Source organism: Montipora foliosa, chromosome 6 (genome assembly GCF_036669935.1).
Source record: "Montipora foliosa isolate CH-2021 chromosome 6, ASM3666993v2, whole genome shotgun sequence".
NCBI lineage: Eukaryota > Metazoa > Cnidaria > Anthozoa > Scleractinia > Acroporidae > Montipora > Montipora foliosa.
The window spans coordinates 117,501-125,000 of record NC_090874.1 but is presented as its reverse complement, the minus strand read 5'-3'; the positions used below and the strand labels follow the sequence as shown (position 1 = coordinate 125,000).

The following is a 7,500-nucleotide window of genomic DNA, read 5'->3' as shown; positions in this document are numbered from 1 at the left end:
TAAAACCGCCCAAAACCTGTAAGAGCTGAACTGGTTGGTAGGTTGTTGGTAGGTACGTTATGTATGCTGACCAAAAGGAAAAGGGCTCACTAGCTATAGGTTCTAGTCCGGTCTCTCGTATGTTATCCAAGATGGCGGAGGATGACATTCTTTCTACGCATTCATTTTAAATGAGCAAGATTGGAAAGATACTGGAGTTCAGTGAAAGGATTAAGTGCTGACTTGGAGTGTGTAATTTTCAAGAGTAATGCATCATGTTCCTTTTGGAATATATAAGGCCGATTATGAGACTCAGAGAGCGGCAGGTATGTTTTGCAGGTTGCAGGTTGAAATTTAAATATAACTGGAAAACCGCTGGGACTTAAAAGAAATGTAAAGCGATAGACTTACCGTGACTGTTACATGAATAGCTAACCTTAGGCCTAAAATCTTTTCTTTAGGCCTAATTAGGCATAAGGTTAGCTATTCATGTAACAGTCACGGTAAGTCTATCGCTTTACCTTTCTTTTAAGTGCCAGCGGTTTTCCAGTTATATTTAAATTTCAACCTGCAACCTGCAAAACATACCTGCCGTCCAGAGAGCATCAAACAAGGTAATCCGTTGATTGGCATTTCTCACAATCTATTGAATACATCGGAATAAAAGCTTTTTTTCATTTCCCCGTGTACAGAGTGATTTTATGTTCAAAGTTTGGAGCCTTTAAAGGACATTGCGTAAGCTAAGTTAATGTATTACGAACATTGAATTAACTCGAAAGATATCACATTCACGTTGGCATGCTTTGAATAAGACCAAACCTTGTTATACATGTATTGAAGGTTGAAGTTGAGGTCATTTTTTCAAAGGCACTAGATGAAATCAAATCCTAAAAGGGCACTTAAAGTGCCCCTAACCCTTCACCTTATCTTTTTTTGGTAGATTTTGACATCTTTCAAGAACTTATTTTCGAAAAAAAAAATCAAAAATATTGAATCCGGGCTTTTTTTACGAGCGCTGAAAGTGGAGGTGGTCTTGAATATTTTTTCACCTATCGTTCGCATTAGTCCCCCACTTGGCCAAAGTATCGAGCGTGACGTAAGAAGAGGACATCGTGCAAGCTTGAGTTGTTGGGATGTGTGAAGATTAGCGGAGAACACAGAGAAAATGGTTGAAAAGTGCGTGGTTTATGGATGCAGCAACTCTAACAATAAACAAAAAGGAATCGGCATGCATAAGATTCCTTCTGATAGCGATCCGAGGGCTAAAGTCCGCTGGTTTCGTCCGCTAGCCGCTTCTTAAGAACTTCTTCTTGCTTGCTTTTTTCTTCTTTTTGTTGTCTATAATTTTTCACCCATTCTTCATCAGTGAGAGGCTCGTCCATATAGGCTTGCAATTCGCTGTCTGATTCTTTGCCGGCAGTTGAACTTTCTGATAAAAGTTCTTGATTTTCTCGTTGCTCCGTCTCTATTTCTTGAAAATCCAGGCATTCCGAATCGTCCGAAAGATACTCTTCCGTACTTGAGTCGAAAAACTCTTTGGAAGAGGACATATTTTCAGATCAATTGTAAGTTTTCACAAATAATCTTCGAACTCGCACTCTTATGTTATGGAATGGTGTCCTTTTCTTACGTCACAGGTAAAAAAAAGTGTTCGATATCAGACGCTTCTCATTGGCTTGTTCCTAACGAGCCCACGAGAGAATAATTTGTCCAGCGGGGCTTATAGCGCGCAGAAAATTACAAATTTCACTCAGTTCAAGCGCTCGTAAAAAAATAAGGATTCAATATTTGTGAAAATTTTTTCCGAAAATGAGTTCTTGAAAGTTGTCAAAATCTACCCCCAAAAAAATAAGTTGAAGGGTTAGGGGCACTTTAAACTTTGATTGTTATCTCGCTGGCACATTCAGTGCTATTTGCACAAAATTCTTATAAATTTCGACTCACTCAAGTGACCCTCAAGTCGAATTGTTGAATGGAATTCCTAAAGATTCCCATAAATTCCTAATCCACAGTACCCTTTTAGCTTTCAATTCCCAAAAATTTCCAAGAGTTCCAATTCACTGAGTTTTGCTAATGGCATAATTTGGAAATCCTAGGAATTTGCTTAATTTCTATGTTTATAACATAGGAAATAGATGTAGTAGGTAAAGTCTATGTGGATTTTTATTCCTGTTTTTTTTTTCTTTTAGTAAGTGCTATGTAAAAACTATCTTACCCCAAGACATGTAAATATAGAGCAAGCCTTTGCTTCAACATAGGAAATAGATAGCACTATTTAAAGTATAAGGAAATTTTACACTCCTGGTTGTTTATGTGGGTGCAATATGTAAAAACTATTTCATCCCAATACATAGCAAATGCATAGGAAGCCATAGGAAATAGATAGCAGTCTGTAAAAGCATTTGATGTGTTATGTGAAAACTATGCTTTACAATCGCATACCAAAAGCATAGTATGCATTTACTATGTATTATAAAGTGAAAATTATACTTATACTTCAGATAACATAGTCAATATATAGGTATTCAAAAACTATGTGAAGATTTTCAATAGTGTTTATGTAGCTATTTGGGAGTTACGTGACCTTTTAATAGTATTGCAATCATAGTAATGGCATATGCTTTACACTGCAGACTGAACTATCTAATGTAGCAAGTTACATAGTTATTACATAGCAAGTAAGGAGCAGTAAATAGTCTTTATATTATAGCTCAACATAGTTATAGCGGAGCTCCGCACGCGCGCGCCTTAGTTAAGAAAATATGGTAACCCATCGATGCGAGAAATTTGGTTTTATAGCTATGACGTCTTGAACGTCCGTACTTACGTACGTCCGTACGTCCACCCCTCCATGTATGCCAATGCGACCAGTATCATGCTAGTTTACAGCATACATCTTTGATGCGTTTAAAAATAGAGTAGTGGTAGTCAGGAGCGGACATAGTAAGATAATTGTTTGACACTGACTAGTTTTTTTGATGTTTCGTGCAAGACGTCTCGGCTGGTGCTTAAGCCTTCATCAGTTGCAATATAACGGTAGCACGCATGATTCAAATAACAGCACGTCGAGCGCGCGCTGATGAAAATCCGCGTGCAGTTTCTTGAAAACGTAGCGCGAGACTTATGCGCATGCCAGAGACTTGTAGACCTCTGGGATGGCGATGTGGTCATTTCCAGACTACGGATCCTTTATTGAGTACCACCACCCCATGTGCCAAAAGAGAGCTGTAGTCAGTACCTTGCTACGCAGGGCGCAGAACATACCATCAACACAGAAGGGGAAACGCAAAGAAAGGAAGCGAGTCAAGGCTGTACTGCGAGACAACAATTATCCCTCATCCTTTATGAATAGCTGCAAAAGATCGCTGCCGAAACTCCCGACCGATCTACCGTCTATGTCGCTGAACACTCAGCTTTGTTTTTATGAGTTAAGGTTAAACGCGTGCGCCATTTACGTTTAATGTTGCGCGCGCTCTCCACTTGAATTTATATGTCGCAAGGCTCGTCGCGTAGTGCAGAAACAACCAAGCTAACCAGTTGTTCATCATGTTTGCTAACCAGTTATTGTAATTGCCAACCAGTGATTCGCTAAAGTTTTACCGGGCCGTTTGTTACAGTGTACGTCAATTACGGAGACAGTCAAGACGTAAGTTTTCAGTTAGTTTCTAAGTTTATTTGCGTTAATTTTCTGTTTCTTTTGAACATTTGTAAGGCCGAATGCCAGCGCAATTTCTTTGTATTTTAGATCGAATTGTTTTGTTAAATTAAATACGGTTCTTTCTCCGTATTGGCGTGTTTGGTCTCTTGTTCAACGGAACACAGCATTCGATTTCTTGAGCTAACCCGAGTTCCTGAGGACAAAGACAAAATGACCGAGCCGCTGCTGAAAGAGAGGAAAATAAACCGAAGAAATGCCAAGGCAGCGCTAACGAGAGCGGAAAAGTCACTTCGCCACCTGATAGAAAGTAAGCGACCGGGAAACGAGGTAAGAGATGTCCTTTCTAAAGTTCAAGAGGCATATGAGAAGCTGATAGAGAAGCATGAGGGGTTTACAAAGTTGATTGAAGATGAAAAAGAGTTTGAAGAGCAAGAAGCATGGCTAGAGGAAAGCCAATATATGTTTTTACGTTTAGAAACTGAGTCAGACACAAAACTGTATTTAGAAAGTACAGAAGCATTACCTAAGGAACCTCGAGTTGAGGATAGCTATCGTAATGACATTGGCAGTGTGGCCCAGTGGTCAGGGCGCTTGCCTTGAGATCCGGAGATCCCGGGTTCAAGATGCGCTCTGACCACTCGTTGAATTTGATCCTGGTAGTCCCTGGTTCAACTTCCCAGCTGCACTTGTAAATAGCCAACTGGTTTGCCTCCGGCCAGTTGGGATTCTTAACAGTTGTTGTTTTTGTTCTGTTCTGTCGTTTCGTTGTTTCATTGGCCCTGAAAAGCCCCTAGCTAGTCCAAAGTAGAATCACAAGAAGCGATAATGTTGCCAGTATTAGCTTAACTACTGCTAAGTTAAATAATGTTGCAAACAACGTCTCTTTAGTTAACGAACCAGATAAAGAGAGTAGTGAGAGCGTTGAAGTAATTAAGAACGAAACGTGTAGTTTCAAAATGGAGAAACCCAAAATGCCAAAGTGTTCAGGGGATGTTAGAGAGTACGCATTATTCCGATCAGATTTCAAGCACGCAATGCAAGCTACAATCGGCGTCAAAATTGTTGAGACACTCTTATCCTTTAGAGTCGATTTCAAGCTCGGCGGCGCAAATGGCCCCCTCCCCCGCACCCCCGGGACAATGTTGTGTTTTTCTGTTTTCTACGAGCCTTGTAGACAGCGGTACAACATTGATTAGGGTGGGGGAGGGAGGGGTATGCCGTTAACGTACTTTCTGGACAAGTTTTCTTTGCAAACAATGAATGTGTCGTTGCCAGTGTGCTCCGTTGGCAACTGTCTCAACTAATTTTGTCGCCGATTGTCTGTTTCAGAAAACTTCCATTATACCCTTTATACGGGCACCTGTAGTCCAGTCTGTCCGTCAATACGACCACATGAGTGAAAGACTTTTTACAGGTCTAAAAAATTGCGGATAGTTTATTATTCTCGTTTTCGAGTGTGAAAAATGCGTTGTCCTGTGCGAAGCGAAGATTGTGACGTAAGTGCAAAGGACCTGTTCACTTTTGCCTTCTTTAATACGCTATTTGTCAGTAGCGTTAAAGTATGGATTTGTTAAAAGGTTATGCCTCTAACTCCAATTCATCAGAAGAAGCCGATTTTGTTGGTCGAAGTGGTGTCGCAGATAAACCCGAAACAGACATGGTGGCTGTTACAGCCGGGGAACACATTTACTTTCCACGCTCAAATTGCTATGTCGGTGCAAAAAGACTTTCCACCTTGTCGCAAATGCTTTGCAGAGCTGGTTTTGGTGGGAAATGAATGTTTTTGGGAGTAAAGAAACAATATTTTCTCATTTACCACGAGTAACCACGAGTAACCACAAGTAACCACAAGATTATTATAAAAAGATAATGTAATTATACTACTTGTTAATTATGGTTACTCGTGGTTACTCGTGGCCACTCCTCCGCGGAGTTCCTAAAATCAGAGTACAGCACTGTTTGCTGCTCTTTTTTTGTCCCAGGAGTTATAAAGTATCTTTGCTATTTATATTTCCCTCTTTTTTATGGGTCATATCCCTTGTAACAAGTTGAAATGGAATTATGTATGGTGAATTTCAAAAGGGAATGCTAAACGTCACGCAATGTTCCGAAAGTATCACTTTATTTCAAGGTATGTCAAATCCAAAACACTGCACAAATCGTCTTGAAATTGTCATTATTTAGTACGATGTCCTTCCTCTCAATAATAAGCGTTTGTGGCGTGAACTTAACTTCGCTACGCGTTCGACATCCACATTTTGGCCGTTGTAATTGACGTTCTCGGTAGTGATTACTTGCGTTAAAATTTCTCTTTTTTTAGAATGCGGTACATCGAAGCCCGTGAGATATCACTTCCCCTGATAATATCATTCACTTTCCGCCCTTCGCAAATAGATGGCAAGCGTATACATGCCGTTATCTCGTTAGAAATGTTCTGTGTGAAAACCATGCTCGACACTGAAATGTCTGCAATCATACCAGTGACTGCTACATCACCGTAATAAAGAAAAAGGTGATTTAATATATGTTCTGATTCCTATATGACATAACAACGCATAAACGCTCTTGAAATGTGTATATTTCATATATTAATGCAAAAAAACGCTTATCAGAAGTCGTCATTACACTTCATACAAAGTTTTTTCATACAGACAATCGGCGTCAAAATTGTTGAGACACTCTTATCCTTTAGAGTCGATTTCAAGCTCGGCGGCGCAAATGGCCCCCTCCCCCGCACCCCCGGGACAATGTTGTGTTTTTCTGTTTTCTACGAGCCTTGTAGACAGCGGTACAACATTGATTAGGGTAGGGGAGGGAGGGGTATCCCGGAAACGTACTTTCTGGACAAGTTTTCTTTGCAAACAATGAATGTGTCGTTGCCAGTGTGCTCCGTTGGCAACTGTCTCAACTAATTTTGTCGCCGATTGTAGGTATAGCAAGCGGGATGCAATCACATTCCTTCGCACCTGCCTGCAAGGGAAACCACTCGATCTTATAAAAGGGATTGGGTCAGATTACGATGCGGCTTGGGAGTATTTAGACTGCATTTATGGTGACCCGAGATTTGTTTTCGATACGATAACGCAAGACATCGTGAAGTTCCAACCAATTCGTGATGGCGAAGATTTTGTGATTTGGTACACCTAGTGAAGCGATGCTACAATACGCTAAAAGAGGTCGGCTTACCAAGTGATATGGACAACAGCCATATGCTTTCCCTTATCGAGCAGAAGATGTGTGTGGATGACAGGAAAGTCTGGTCAAGGGATCTTGAGAAAACTAACCAGCCGGCAACGTTACTGGTCCTTATGACTTGGATGACTGCAGAAATGAAGTCCAGGATTAGAGCCACAGCCCCACTTAGAACCGGAAGCAGTCATCATACAATCCACCATGTCAATGTGACAGCAGGAAGTAGGAACGAAACCAAGAGCGGCATCCACAGATGTTGGATCTGCAAAACCCAAGCACACTGGACGGGCGAATAGAACGCATCAACATCGCGCAAGAAAACCACGCCTGTTTCAGCTGCCTAAAAAGAGCTGGGAGAGACCACAAGTTACCGTAATTACCTGCAGTCGAAGGAAACGATGCACAGGGACAGAGAACGGTATACAGTACAGACAGTACCACTATCCTCTCTTGCACAAGAGGAATGTCAACGTCAGAGCAAGCATCTCGTCTGTGACTGAGAAATCAGAAACTTTACTTCCTGTTATCTCCGCAAGCATCGGTGGTCGAGATGGTTTATACAAACACGCAAACGTCCTTCTCGATTCAGGAGCGCAACTAAGTTTGATAAGATTTGAAACAGCCGAAATTCTGGGCTTGGAGGGAAAACACGTCTCCATAACGATACCAAA

General features: G+C 41.1%; 1 protein-coding gene and 1 long non-coding RNA gene across 3 annotated transcripts in view; one reads left to right on the top strand and one right to left on the bottom strand.

The window, feature by feature from the left end:
- Window positions 1-283, bottom strand: part of LOC138006179 (uncharacterized) — an 18,742-nt gene extending 18,459 nt beyond the window's left edge. The window contains exon 1 of the long non-coding RNA XR_011123862.1: window positions 1-283. This exon is cut by the window's left edge and continues 109 nt beyond it. This is a non-coding gene — a long non-coding RNA (uncharacterized lncRNA).
- Window positions 1-7,500, top strand: part of LOC138006178 (uncharacterized) — a 69,545-nt gene that overhangs the window by 15,027 nt on the left and 47,018 nt on the right. The window lies entirely within an intron of this gene.